This window comes from Argiope bruennichi, chromosome 8 (genome assembly GCF_947563725.1).
Source record: "Argiope bruennichi chromosome 8, qqArgBrue1.1, whole genome shotgun sequence".
NCBI lineage: Eukaryota > Metazoa > Arthropoda > Arachnida > Araneae > Araneidae > Argiope > Argiope bruennichi.
Window position 1 is genome coordinate 112,533,939 of NC_079158.1, and position 12,307 is coordinate 112,546,245.

Here is a 12,307-nt window from a genome sequence, read left to right on the forward strand (position 1 = left end):
ATATTTAAGAAACTATAAAGATAGATTGAAATGTTTTGAAAAAGGAATTTTTTTCAAGAACAGATACGCTATTCTTACGCAAATATTGTCAGGAGTGGGATTCGAACCCACGCCCACAGAGTGGACTGCGACCTGAACGCAACGCCTTAGACCGCTAGGCCATCCTGACACAATATCCGTCCGTATGCCCTACAAAATGTAATATTCATTTTAAAGTTTAGAATTAATTCCAGTCGTGAATTTCATTTCGTGGATGAAAATAGTTTCTTTGTCAGAAGTGTTTTCAGAAGAAATGTTACATCTCCCTCAGATCCTTCGACCAGAGTTACGGAGCTCATTACGCACTGACCCGCTGATGCACTTGTCATGGTCTTGAGAAATAAAATGTTTTTCTGTGGAATATTTAAGAAACCATAAAGATAGATTGAAATGTTTTGAAAAAGGAATTTTTTTCAAGAACAGATACGCTATTCTTACGCAAATATTGTCAGGAGTGGGATTCGAACCCACGCCCACAGAGTGGACTGCAACCTGAACGCAGCGCCTTAGACCGCTCGGCCATCCTGACACAGTGTTAGTCCCAATGCACTACAAAATGTAATCTTCATTTTAAAGTTTAGAATTAATTCCAGTCGTTAATTTCATTTCGTGGATGAAAATAGTTTCTTTCTTCAGAAGTGTTTTCAGATGCAATGTGACATCTTCCTCAGATCCTTCGACCAGAGTTACGGAGCTCATTACGCACTGACCCGCTGATGCACTTGTCACGGTCTTGAGAAATAAAATGTTTTTCTGTGGAATATTTAAGAAACCATAAATACAGATTGAAATGTTTTGAAAAATGAATTTTTTTTCAAGAACAGATACGCTATTCATACGCAAATATTGTCAGGAGTGGGATTCGAACCCACGCCCACAGAGTGGACTGCGACCTGAACGCAGCGCCTTAGACCGCTCGGCCATCCTGACACAGGGTTAGTCCCAATGCACTACAAAATGTAATATTCATTTTAAAGTTTAGAATTAATTCCAGTCGTTAATTTCATTTCGTGGATGAAAATAGTTTCTTTCTTCAGAAGTGTTTTCAGATGCAATGTGACATCTTCCTCAGATCCTTCGACCAGAGTTACGGAGCTCATTACGCACTGACCCGCTGATGCACTTGTCACGGTCTTGAGAAATAAAATGTTTTTCTTTGGAATATTTAAGAAACCGTAAATACAGATATAAATGTTTTGAAAAAGGAATTTTTTTTCAAGAACAGATACGCTATTCATACGCAAATATTGTCAGGAGTGGGATTCGAACCCACGCCCACAGAGTGGACTGCGACCTGAACGCAGCGCCTTAGACCACTCGGCCATCCTGACACAATATCCGTCCGTATGAACTACAAAATGTAATATTCATTTTAAAGTTTAGAATTAATTCCAGTCGTGAATTTCATTTAGTGGATGAAAATATTTCCTTTCTTCAGAATGGTTTTCAGAAGAAATGTTACATCTCCCTCAGATCCTTCGACCAGAGTAACGGAGCTCATTACGCACTGACCCACTGATGCACTTGTCACGGTCTTGAGAAATAAAATGTTTTTCTGTGGAATATTTAAGAAACCATAAAGATAGATTGAAATGTTTTGAAAACGGAATTTTTTTCTAGAACAGATACGCTATTCTTACGCAAATATTGTCAGGAGTGGGATTCGAACCCACGCCCACAGAGTGGACTGCGACCTGAACGCAGCGCCTTAGACCGCTCGGCCACCCTGACACAATATCCGTCCGTATGCCCTACAAAATGTAATATTCATTTTAAAGTTTAGAATTAATTCCAGTCGTGATTTTCATTTCGTTTATGAAAATAGTTTCTTTCTTCAGAATGGTTTTCAGAAGAAATGTTACATCTCCCTCAGATCCTTCGACCAGAGTAACGGAGCTCATTACGCACTGACCCGCTGATGCACTTGTCACGGTCTTGAGAAATAAAATGTTTTTCTGTGGAATATTTAAGAAACCATAAAGATAGATTGAAATGTTTTGAAAAAGGAATTTTTTTCAAGAACAGAAACGCTATTCTTACGCAAATATTGTCAGGAGTGGGATTCGAACCCACGCCCACAGAGTGGACTGCAACCTGAACGCAGCGCCTTAGACCGCTCGGCCATCCTGACACAGGGTTAGTCCCAATGCACTACAAAATGTAATATTCATTTTAAAGTTTAGAATTAATTCCAGTCGTTAATTTCATTTAGTGGATGAAAATATTTCCTTTCTTCAGAATGGTTTTCAGAAGAAATGTTACATCTCCCTCAGATCCTTCGACCAGAGTAACGGAGCTGATTACGCACTGACCCGCTGATGCACTTGTCACGGTCTTGAGAAATAAAATGTTTTTCTGTGGAATATTTAAGAAACCATAAAGATAGATTGAAATGTTTTGAAAAAGGAATTTTTTTCAAGAACAGATACGCTATTCTTACGCAAATATTGTCAGGAGTGGGATTCGAACCCACGCCCACAGAGTGGACTGCGACCTGAACGCAGCGCCTTAGACCGCTCGGCCATCCTGACACAATATCCGTCCGTATGCCCTACAAAATGTAATATTCATTTTAAAGTTTAGAATTAATTCCAGTCGTGAATTTCATTTCGTGGATGAAAATATTTCCTTTCTTCAGAATGGTTTTCAGAAGAAATGTGACATCTCCCTCAGATCCGTCGACCAGAGTTACGGAGTTCATTACGCACTGACCCGCTGATGCACTTGTCACGGTCTTGAGAAATAAAATGTTTTTCTATGGAATATTTAAGAAACCATAAAGATAGATTGAAATGTTTTGAAAAAGGAATTTTTTTCAAGAACAGATACTCTATTCCTACGCAAGTATTGTCAGGAGTGGGATTCGTACCCACGCCCACAGAGTGGACTGCGACCTGAACGCAGCGCCTTAGACCGCTCGGCCATCCTGACACAGTATTAGTCCCAATGCACTACAAAATGTAATATTCATTTTAAAGTTTAGAATTAATTCCAGTCGTTAATTTCATTTCGTGGATGAAAATAGTTTCTTTCTTCAGAAGTGTTTTCAGAAGCAATATGACATCTCAATAAGAATTTAAGATCAGAGTTACGGAGTTCATTACGCACTGACCCGGTGATGCACTTGTCACGGTCTTGAGAAATAAAATGTTTTTCTGTGGAATATTTAAGAAACCATAAAGATAGATTGAAATAGGAATTTTTTTCAAGAACAGATACGCTATTTGTACTCAAAGATTGTCAGGAGTGGGATTCGAACCCACGCCCACAGAGTTGACTGCGACCTAAACGAAGCACCTTAGACCGCTCGGCCATCCTGACATAATATAAATACGTATGCACTACAAAATGTAATATTCATTTTAAAGTTTAGAATTAATTCCAGTCGTTAATTTCATTTCTTGGATGAAAATATTTTCTTTCTTCAGAAGTGTTTTCGGAAGAAATGTGACATCTCCCTGAGATCCTTCGACCAGAGTTACGGAGCTCATTACGCACTGACCCGCTGATAAACTTGTCGCGGTCTTGAGAAATAAAATGTTTTTCTGTGGAATATTTAAAAAACCATAAAGATAGATAAAAATGTTTTGAAAGAGGAATTTTTTTCAAGAACAGATAAACTATTCTTTCGCAAATATTGTAAGGAGTGGGATTCGAACCCACGCCCACAGAGTGGACTGCGACCTGAACGCAGCGCCTTAGACCGCTCGGCCATCCTGACACAGCGTAAGTCCGTATGCACTACAAAATGTAATATTCATTTTAAAGTTTAGAATTAATTCCAGTCGTTAATTTCATTTCGTGGATGAAAATAGTTTCTTTCTTCAGAAGTGTTTTCAGATGCAATGTGACATCTCCCTCAGATCCTTCGACCAGAGTTACGGAGCTCATTACGCACTGACCCGCTGATGCACTTGTCACGGTCTTGAGAAATAAAATGTTTTTCTGTGGAATATTTAAGAAACCATAAAGATAGATTGAAATAGGAATTTTTTTCAAGAACAGATACGCTATTTGTTCTCAAAGATTGTCATTAGTGGGATTCGAACAAACGCCCACAGAGTGGACTGCGGCCTAAACGAAGCGGCTTAGGACGTTCGGCCATCCTGACATAGTATAAATACGTATGCACAACAAAATGTAATATTCATTTTAAAGTTTAGAATTAATTCCAGTCGTTAATTTCATTTCGTGGATGAAAAAATTTTCTTTCTTCAGAAGTGATGTGACATCTCCCTCACAACTTACGAGCAGAGTTACGGAGCTCATTACGCATTGACCCGCTGATGCACTTGTCAGGGTCTTGAGAAATAAAATGTTTTTGTGTGGAATATTTAAGAAACCATAAAGATAGATAAAAATGTTTTGAAAAAGGAGTTTTTTTAAAGAACAGATACGCTATTCTTACGCAAATATTGTCAGGAGTGGGATTCGAACCCACGCCCACAGAGTGGACTGCGACCTGAACGCAGCACCTTAGACCGCTCGGCCATCCTGACACATTATCCGTCTGTATGCCCTACAAAATGTAATATTTATTTTAAAGTTTAGAATTAATTCCAGTCGTGAATTTCATTTCGTGGATGAAAATATTTCCTTTCTTCAGAATGGTTTTCAGAAGAAATGTGACATCTCTCTCAGATCATTCGACCAGAGTTACGGAGCTCATAACGCACTGACCCGCTGATGCACTTGCACGGTCTTGAGAAATAAAATCTTTTTCTGTGGAATATTTAAGAAACCACAAAGTAGATTGAAATGTTTTGATAAAATAATTTTTTTCAAGAACAGATACGCTATTCTTACGCAAGTATTGTCAGGAGTGGGATTCGAACCCACGCCCACAGAGTGGACTCCGACCTGAACGCAGCGCCTTAGACCGCTCGGCCATCCTGACACAATATCCGTCCGTATGCCCTACAAAATGTAATATTCATTTTAAAGTTTAGAATTAATTCCAGTCATGAATTTTATTTAGTGGATGAAAATATTTCCTTTCTTCAGAATGGTTTTCAGAAGAAATGTTACATCTCCCTCAGATCCTTCGACCAGAGTAACGGAGCTGATTACGCACTGACCCGCTGATGCACTTGTCACGGTCTTGAGAAATAAAATGTTTTTCTGTGGAATATTTAAGAAACCATAAAGATAGATTGAAATGTTTTGAAAAAGGAATTTTTTTCAAGAACAGATACGCTATTCTTACGCAAATATTGTCAGGAGTGGGATTCGAACCCACGCCCACAGAGTGGACTGCGACCTGAACGCAGCGCCTTAGACCGCTCGGCCATCCTGACACAATATCCGTCCGTATGCCCTACAAAATGTAATATTCATTTTAAAGTTTAGAATTAATTCCAGTCGTGAATTTCATTTCGTGGATGAAAATATTTCCTTTCTTCAGAATGGTTTTCAGAAGAAATGTTACATTTCCCTCAGATCCTTCGACCAGAGTTACGGAGCTCATTACGCACTGACCCGCTGATGCACTTGTCACGGTCTTGAGAAATAAAATGTTTTTCTGTGGAATATTTAAGAAACCATAAAGATAGATTGAAATGTTTTGAAAAAGGAATTTTTTTCAAGAACAGATACGCTATTCTTACGCAAATATTGTCAGGAGTGGGATTCGAACCCACGCCCACAGAGTGGACTGCGACCTGAACGCAGCGCCTTAGACCGCTCGGCCATTCTGACACAATATCCGTCCGTATACCCTACAAAATGTAATATTCATTTTAAAGTTTAGAATTAATTCCAGTCGTGAATTTCATTTCGTGGATGAAAATATTTCCTTTCTTCAGAATGGTTTTCAGAAGAAATGTGACATCTCTCTCAGATCATTCGACCAGAGTTACGGAGCTCATAACGCACTGACCCGCTGATGCACTTGCACGGTCTTGAGAAATAAAATCTTTTTCTGTGGAATATTTAAGAAACCACAAAGTAGATTGAAATGTTTTGATAAAATAATTTTTTTCAAGAACAGATACGCTATTCTTACGCAAGTATTGTCAGGAGTGGGATTCGAACCCACGCCCACAGAGTGGACTCCGACCTGAACGCAGCGCCTTAGACCGCTCGGCCATCCTGACACAATATCCGTCCGTATGCCCTACAAAATGTAATATTCATTTTAAAGTTTAGAATTAATTCCAGTCATGAATTTTATTTAGTGGATGAAAATATTTCCTTTCTTCAGAATGGTTTTCAGAAGAAATGTTACATCTCCCTCAGATCCTTCGACCAGAGTAACGGAGCTGATTACGCACTGACCCGCTGATGCACTTGTCACGGTCTTGAGAAATAAAATGTTTTTCTGTGGAATATTTAAGAAACCATAAAGATAGATTGAAATGTTTTGAAAAAGGAATTTTTTTCAAGAACAGATACGCTATTCTTACGCAAATATTGTCAGGAGTGGGATTCGAACCCACGCCCACAGAGTGGACTGCGACCTGAACGCAGCGCCTTAGACCGCTCGGCCATCCTGACACAATATCCGTCCGTATGCCCTACAAAATGTAATATTCATTTTAAAGTTTAGAATTAATTCCAGTCGTGAATTTCATTTCGTGGATGAAAATATTTCCTTTCTTCAGAATGGTTTTCAGAAGAAATGTTACATTTCCCTCAGATCCTTCGACCAGAGTTACGGAGCTCATTACGCACTGACCCGCTGATGCACTTGTCACGGTCTTGAGAAATAAAATGTTTTTCTGTGGAATATTTAAGAAACCATAAAGATAGATTGAAATGTTTTGAAAAAGGAATTTTTTTCAAGAACAGATACGCTATTCTTACGCAAATATTGTCAGGAGTGGGATTCGAACCCACGCCCACAGAGTGGACTGCGACCTGAACGCAGCGCCTTAGACCGCTCGGCCATTCTGACACAATATCCGTCCGTATACCCTACAAAATGTAATATTCATTTTAAAGTTTAGAATTAATTCCAGTCGTGAATTTCATTTCGTGGATGAAAATATTTCCTTTCTTCAGAATGGTTTTCAGAAGAAATGTGACATCTCCCACAGATCCGTCGACCAGAGTTACGGAGTTCATTACGCACTGACCCGCTGATGCACTTGTCACGGTCTTGAGAAATAAAATGTTTTTCTATGGAATATTTAAGAAACCATAAAGATAGATTGAAATGTTTTGAAAAAGGAATTTTTTTCAAGAACAGATACTCTATTCCTACGCAAGTATTGTCAGGAGTGGGATTCGTACCCACGCCCACAGAGTGGACTGCGACCTGAACGCAGCGCCTTAGACCGCTCGGCCATCCTGACACAGTATTAGTCCCAATGCACTACAAAATGTAATATTCATTTTAAAGTTTAGAATTAATTCCAGTCGTTAATTTCATTTCGTGGATGAAAATAGTTTCTTTCTTCAGAAGTGTTTTCAGAAGCAATATGACATCTCAATAAGAATTTAAGATCAGAGTTACGGAGTTCATTACGCACTGACCCGGTGATGCACTTGTCACGGTCTTGAGAAATAAAATGTTTTTCTGTGGAATATTTAAGAAACCATAAAGATAGATTGAAATAGGAATTTTTTTCAAGAACAGATACGCTATTTGTACTCAAAGATTGTCAGGAGTGGGATTCGAAACCACGCCCACAGAGTTGACTGCGACCTAAACGAAGCACCTTAGACCGCTCGGCCATCCTGACATAATATAAATACGTATGCACTACAAAATGTAATATTCATTTTAAAGTTTAGAATTAATTCCAGTCGTTAATTTCATTTCTTGGATGAAAATATTTTCTTTCTTCAGAAGTGTTTTCGGAAGAAATGTGACATCTCCCTCAGATCCTTCGACCAGAGTTACGGAGCTCATTACGCACTGACCCGCTGATAAACTTGTCGCGGTTTTGAGAAATAAAATGTTTTTCTGTGGAATATTTAAAAAACCATAAAGATAGATAAAAATGTTTTGAAAGAGGAATTTTTTTCAAGAACAGATAAACTATTCTTTCGCAAATATTGTAAGGAGTGGGATTCGAACCCACGCCCACAGAGTGGACTGCGACCTGAACGCAGCGCCTTAGACCGCTCGGCCATCCTGACACAGCGTAAGTCCGTATGCACTACAAAATGTAATATTCATTTTAAAGTTTAGAATTAATTCCAGTCGTTAATTTCATTTCGTGGATGAAAATATTTTCTTTCTTCAGAAGTGTTTTCAGAAGAAATGTGACATCTCCCTCAGATCCTTCGACCAGAGTTACGGAGCTCATTACGCACTGCCCCGCTGATGCATTTGTCACGGTCTTGAGAAGTAAAATCTTTTTCTGTGGAATATTTAAGAAACCATAAAGATAGATTGAAATGTTTTGAAAACGGAATTTTTCTCAAGAACAGATACGCAATTCTTACGCAAATATTGTCAGGAGTGGGATTCGAACCCACGCCCACAGAGTGGACTGCGACCTGAATGCAGCGCCTTAGACCGCTCGGCCATCCTGACACAGTATCAGTCCCTATGCCCTACAAAATTTAATATTCATTTTAAAGTTTAGAATTAATCCCAGTCGTTAATTGCATTTCGTGGATGAAAATAGTTTCTTTCTTCAGAAGTGTTTTTAGATGCAATGTGACATCTCCCTCAGAACATACGATCAGAGTTACGTAGCTCATTACGCAATGACCCGCTGATGCACTTGTCACGGTCTTGAGAAATAAAATGTTTTTCTGTGGAATATTTAAGAAACTATAAAGATAGATTGAAATGTTTTGAAAAAGGAATTTTTTTCAAGAACAGATACGCTATTCTTACGCAAATATTGTCAGGAGTGGGATTCGAACCCACGCCCACAGAGTGGACTGCGACCTGAACGCAACGCCTTAGACCGCTAGGCCATCCTGACACAATATCCGTCCGTATGCCCTACAAAATGTAATATTCATTTTAAAGTTTAGAATTAATTCCAGTCGTGAATTTCATTTCGTGGATGAAAATAGTTTCTTTGTCAGAAGTGTTTTCAGAAGAAATGTTACATCTCCCTCAGATCCTTCGACCAGAGTTACGGAGCTCATTACGCACTGACCCGCTGATGCACTTGTCATGGTCTTGAGAAATAAAATGTTTTTCTGTGGAATATTTAAGAAACCATAAAGATAGATTGAAATGTTTTGAAAAAGGAATTTTTTTCAAGAACAGATACGCTATTCTTACGCAAATATTGTCAGGAGTGGGATTCGAACCCACGCCCACAGAGTGGACTGCAACCTGAACGCAGCGCCTTAGACCGCTCGGCCATCCTGACACAGTGTTAGTCCCAATGCACTACAAAATGTAATCTTCATTTTAAAGTTTAGAATTAATTCCAGTCGTTAATTTCATTTCGTGGATGAAAATAGTTTCTTTCTTCAGAAGTGTTTTCAGATGCAATGTGACATCTTCCTCAGATCCTTCGACCAGAGTTACGGAGCTCATTACGCACTGACCCGCTGATGCACTTGTCACGGTCTTGAGAAATAAAATGTTTTTCTGTGGAATATTTAAGAAACCATAAATACAGATTGAAATGTTTTGAAAAATGAATTTTTTTTCAAGAACAGATACGCTATTCATACGCAAATATTGTCAGGAGTGGGATTCGAACCCACGCCCACAGAGTGGACTGCGACCTGAACGCAGCGCCTTAGACCGCTCGGCCATCCTGACACAGGGTTAGTCCCAATGCACTACAAAATGTAATATTCATTTTAAAGTTTAGAATTAATTCCAGTCGTTAATTTCATTTCGTGGATGAAAATAGTTTCTTTCTTCAGAAGTGTTTTCAGATGCAATGTGACATCTTCCTCAGATCCTTCGACCAGAGTTACGGAGCTCATTACGCACTGACCCGCTGATGCACTTGTCACGGTCTTGAGAAATAAAATGTTTTTCTTTGGAATATTTAAGAAACCGTAAATACAGATATAAATGTTTTGAAAAAGGAATTTTTTTTCAAGAACAGATACGCTATTCATACGCAAATATTGTCAGGAGTGGGATTCGAACCCACGCCCACAGAGTGGACTGCGACCTGAACGCAGCGCCTTAGACCACTCGGCCATCCTGACACAATATCCGTCCGTATGAACTACAAAATGTAATATTCATTTTAAAGTTTAGAATTAATTCCAGTCGTGAATTTCATTTAGTGGATGAAAATATTTCCTTTCTTCAGAATGGTTTTCAGAAGAAATGTTACATCTCCCTCAGATCCTTCGACCAGAGTAACGGAGCTCATTACGCACTGACCCACTGATGCACTTGTCACGGTCTTGAGAAATAAAATGTTTTTCTGTGGAATATTTAAGAAACCATAAAGATAGATTGAAATGTTTTGAAAACGGAATTTTTTTCTAGAACAGATACGCTATTCTTACGCAAATATTGTCAGGAGTGGGATTCGAACCCACGCCCACAGAGTGGACTGCGACCTGAACGCAGCGCCTTAGACCGCTCGGCCACCCTGACACAATATCCGTCCGTATGCCCTACAAAATGTAATATTCATTTTAAAGTTTAGAATTAATTCCAGTCGTGATTTTCATTTCGTTTATGAAAATAGTTTCTTTCTTCAGAATGGTTTTCAGAAGAAATGTTACATCTCCCTCAGATCCTTCGACCAGAGTAACGGAGCTCATTACGCACTGACCCGCTGATGCACTTGTCACGGTCTTGAGAAATAAAATGTTTTTCTGTGGAATATTTAAGAAACCATAAAGATAGATTGAAATGTTTTGAAAAAGGAATTTTTTTCAAGAACAGAAACGCTATTCTTACGCAAATATTGTCAGGAGTGGGATTCGAACCCACGCCCACAGAGTGGACTGCAACCTGAACGCAGCGCCTTAGACCGCTCGGCCATCCTGACACAGGGTTAGTCCCAATGCACTACAAAATGTAATATTCATTTTAAAGTTTAGAATTAATTCCAGTCGTTAATTTCATTTAGTGGATGAAAATATTTCCTTTCTTCAGAATGGTTTTCAGAAGAAATGTTACATCTCCCTCAGATCCTTCGACCAGAGTAACGGAGCTGATTACGCACTGACCCGCTGATGCACTTGTCACGGTCTTGAGAAATAAAATGTTTTTCTGTGGAATATTTAAGAAACCATAAAGATAGATTGAAATGTTTTGAAAAAGGAATTTTTTTCAAGAACAGATACGCTATTCTTACGCAAATATTGTCAGGAGTGGGATTCGAACCCACGCCCACAGAGTGGACTGCGACCTGAACGCAGCGCCTTAGACCGCTCGGCCATCCTGACACAATATCCGTCCGTATGCCCTACAAAATGTAATATTCATTTTAAAGTTTAGAATTAATTCCAGTCGTGAATTTCATTTCGTGGATGAAAATATTTCCTTTCTTCAGAATGGTTTTCAGAAGAAATGTGACATCTCCCTCAGATCCGTCGACCAGAGTTACGGAGTTCATTACGCACTGACCCGCTGATGCACTTGTCACGGTCTTGAGAAATAAAATGTTTTTCTATGGAATATTTAAGAAACCATAAAGATAGATTGAAATGTTTTGAAAAAGGAATTTTTTTCAAGAACAGATACTCTATTCCTACGCAAGTATTGTCAGGAGTGGGATTCGTACCCACGCCCACAGAGTGGACTGCGACCTGAACGCAGCGCCTTAGACCGCTCGGCCATCCTGACACAGTATTAGTCCCAATGCACTACAAAATGTAATATTCATTTTAAAGTTTAGAATTAATTCCAGTCGTTAATTTCATTTCGTGGATGAAAATAGTTTCTTTCTTCAGAAGTGTTTTCAGAAGCAATATGACATCTCAATAAGAATTTAAGATCAGAGTTACGGAGTTCATTACGCACTGACCCGGTGATGCACTTGTCACGGTCTTGAGAAATAAAATGTTTTTCTGTGGAATATTTAAGAAACCATAAAGATAGATTGAAATAGGAATTTTTTTCAAGAACAGATACGCTATTTGTACTCAAAGATTGTCAGGAGTGGGATTCGAACCCACGCCCACAGAGTTGACTGCGACCTAAACGAAGCACCTTAGACCGCTCGGCCATCCTGACATAATATAAATACGTATGCACTACAAAATGTAATATTCATTTTAAAGTTTAGAATTAATTCCAGTCGTTAATTTCATTTCTTGGATGAAAATATTTTCTTTCTTCAGAAGTGTTTTCGGAAGAAATGTGACATCTCCCTGAGATCCTTCGACCAGAGTTACGGAGCTCATTACGCACTGACCCGCTGATAAA

General features: G+C 39.0%; 29 non-coding genes across 29 annotated transcripts; all 29 read right to left on the minus strand.

The window, feature by feature from the left end:
* Window positions 1-86: 86 nt before the first annotated feature.
* Window positions 87-169, minus strand: Trnal-cag (transfer RNA leucine (anticodon CAG)). Its single transcript has one exon. It is a non-coding gene; the product is annotated as a tRNA-Leu (tRNA).
* A 316-nt stretch (window positions 170-485) lies between these two features.
* Window positions 486-568, minus strand: Trnal-cag (transfer RNA leucine (anticodon CAG)). Its single transcript has one exon. It is a non-coding gene; the product is annotated as a tRNA-Leu (tRNA).
* A 318-nt stretch (window positions 569-886) lies between these two features.
* On the minus strand, window positions 887-969 carry Trnal-cag (transfer RNA leucine (anticodon CAG)). Its single transcript has one exon. It is a non-coding gene; the product is annotated as a tRNA-Leu (tRNA).
* Window positions 970-1,287: 318 nt separating this feature from the next.
* Window positions 1,288-1,370, minus strand: Trnal-cag (transfer RNA leucine (anticodon CAG)). Its single transcript has one exon. It is a non-coding gene; the product is annotated as a tRNA-Leu (tRNA).
* A 317-nt stretch (window positions 1,371-1,687) lies between these two features.
* On the minus strand, window positions 1,688-1,770 carry Trnal-cag (transfer RNA leucine (anticodon CAG)). Its single transcript has one exon. It is a non-coding gene; the product is annotated as a tRNA-Leu (tRNA).
* A 317-nt stretch (window positions 1,771-2,087) lies between these two features.
* Window positions 2,088-2,170, minus strand: Trnal-cag (transfer RNA leucine (anticodon CAG)). The gene has a single exon. It is a non-coding gene; the product is annotated as a tRNA-Leu (tRNA).
* Window positions 2,171-2,487: 317 nt separating this feature from the next.
* Trnal-cag (transfer RNA leucine (anticodon CAG)) lies at window positions 2,488-2,570 on the minus strand. The gene has a single exon. It is a non-coding gene; the product is annotated as a tRNA-Leu (tRNA).
* A 317-nt stretch (window positions 2,571-2,887) lies between these two features.
* Trnal-cag (transfer RNA leucine (anticodon CAG)) lies at window positions 2,888-2,970 on the minus strand. Its single transcript has one exon. It is a non-coding gene; the product is annotated as a tRNA-Leu (tRNA).
* A 307-nt stretch (window positions 2,971-3,277) lies between these two features.
* Window positions 3,278-3,360, minus strand: Trnal-uag (transfer RNA leucine (anticodon UAG)). Its single transcript has one exon. It is a non-coding gene; the product is annotated as a tRNA-Leu (tRNA).
* A 317-nt stretch (window positions 3,361-3,677) lies between these two features.
* On the minus strand, window positions 3,678-3,760 carry Trnal-cag (transfer RNA leucine (anticodon CAG)). The gene has a single exon. It is a non-coding gene; the product is annotated as a tRNA-Leu (tRNA).
* A 695-nt stretch (window positions 3,761-4,455) lies between these two features.
* Trnal-cag (transfer RNA leucine (anticodon CAG)) lies at window positions 4,456-4,538 on the minus strand. The gene has a single exon. It is a non-coding gene; the product is annotated as a tRNA-Leu (tRNA).
* A 315-nt stretch (window positions 4,539-4,853) lies between these two features.
* Window positions 4,854-4,936, minus strand: Trnal-cag (transfer RNA leucine (anticodon CAG)). The gene has a single exon. It is a non-coding gene; the product is annotated as a tRNA-Leu (tRNA).
* A 317-nt stretch (window positions 4,937-5,253) lies between these two features.
* Trnal-cag (transfer RNA leucine (anticodon CAG)) lies at window positions 5,254-5,336 on the minus strand. Its single transcript has one exon. It is a non-coding gene; the product is annotated as a tRNA-Leu (tRNA).
* Window positions 5,337-5,653: 317 nt separating this feature from the next.
* Window positions 5,654-5,736, minus strand: Trnal-cag (transfer RNA leucine (anticodon CAG)). The gene has a single exon. It is a non-coding gene; the product is annotated as a tRNA-Leu (tRNA).
* A 315-nt stretch (window positions 5,737-6,051) lies between these two features.
* Trnal-cag (transfer RNA leucine (anticodon CAG)) lies at window positions 6,052-6,134 on the minus strand. Its single transcript has one exon. It is a non-coding gene; the product is annotated as a tRNA-Leu (tRNA).
* Window positions 6,135-6,451: 317 nt separating this feature from the next.
* Window positions 6,452-6,534, minus strand: Trnal-cag (transfer RNA leucine (anticodon CAG)). The gene has a single exon. It is a non-coding gene; the product is annotated as a tRNA-Leu (tRNA).
* Window positions 6,535-6,851: 317 nt separating this feature from the next.
* On the minus strand, window positions 6,852-6,934 carry Trnal-cag (transfer RNA leucine (anticodon CAG)). Its single transcript has one exon. It is a non-coding gene; the product is annotated as a tRNA-Leu (tRNA).
* A 317-nt stretch (window positions 6,935-7,251) lies between these two features.
* Trnal-cag (transfer RNA leucine (anticodon CAG)) lies at window positions 7,252-7,334 on the minus strand. The gene has a single exon. It is a non-coding gene; the product is annotated as a tRNA-Leu (tRNA).
* Window positions 7,335-8,041: 707 nt separating this feature from the next.
* Trnal-cag (transfer RNA leucine (anticodon CAG)) lies at window positions 8,042-8,124 on the minus strand. Its single transcript has one exon. It is a non-coding gene; the product is annotated as a tRNA-Leu (tRNA).
* A 317-nt stretch (window positions 8,125-8,441) lies between these two features.
* Window positions 8,442-8,524, minus strand: Trnal-cag (transfer RNA leucine (anticodon CAG)). The gene has a single exon. It is a non-coding gene; the product is annotated as a tRNA-Leu (tRNA).
* A 317-nt stretch (window positions 8,525-8,841) lies between these two features.
* Window positions 8,842-8,924, minus strand: Trnal-cag (transfer RNA leucine (anticodon CAG)). The gene has a single exon. It is a non-coding gene; the product is annotated as a tRNA-Leu (tRNA).
* Window positions 8,925-9,240: 316 nt separating this feature from the next.
* Trnal-cag (transfer RNA leucine (anticodon CAG)) lies at window positions 9,241-9,323 on the minus strand. The gene has a single exon. It is a non-coding gene; the product is annotated as a tRNA-Leu (tRNA).
* A 318-nt stretch (window positions 9,324-9,641) lies between these two features.
* Window positions 9,642-9,724, minus strand: Trnal-cag (transfer RNA leucine (anticodon CAG)). Its single transcript has one exon. It is a non-coding gene; the product is annotated as a tRNA-Leu (tRNA).
* A 318-nt stretch (window positions 9,725-10,042) lies between these two features.
* On the minus strand, window positions 10,043-10,125 carry Trnal-cag (transfer RNA leucine (anticodon CAG)). Its single transcript has one exon. It is a non-coding gene; the product is annotated as a tRNA-Leu (tRNA).
* Window positions 10,126-10,442: 317 nt separating this feature from the next.
* Trnal-cag (transfer RNA leucine (anticodon CAG)) lies at window positions 10,443-10,525 on the minus strand. Its single transcript has one exon. It is a non-coding gene; the product is annotated as a tRNA-Leu (tRNA).
* A 317-nt stretch (window positions 10,526-10,842) lies between these two features.
* Window positions 10,843-10,925, minus strand: Trnal-cag (transfer RNA leucine (anticodon CAG)). The gene has a single exon. It is a non-coding gene; the product is annotated as a tRNA-Leu (tRNA).
* Window positions 10,926-11,242: 317 nt separating this feature from the next.
* Trnal-cag (transfer RNA leucine (anticodon CAG)) lies at window positions 11,243-11,325 on the minus strand. Its single transcript has one exon. It is a non-coding gene; the product is annotated as a tRNA-Leu (tRNA).
* Window positions 11,326-11,642: 317 nt separating this feature from the next.
* Trnal-cag (transfer RNA leucine (anticodon CAG)) lies at window positions 11,643-11,725 on the minus strand. The gene has a single exon. It is a non-coding gene; the product is annotated as a tRNA-Leu (tRNA).
* Window positions 11,726-12,032: 307 nt separating this feature from the next.
* Window positions 12,033-12,115, minus strand: Trnal-uag (transfer RNA leucine (anticodon UAG)). Its single transcript has one exon. It is a non-coding gene; the product is annotated as a tRNA-Leu (tRNA).
* Between the last annotated feature and the right edge of the window lie 192 nt (window positions 12,116-12,307).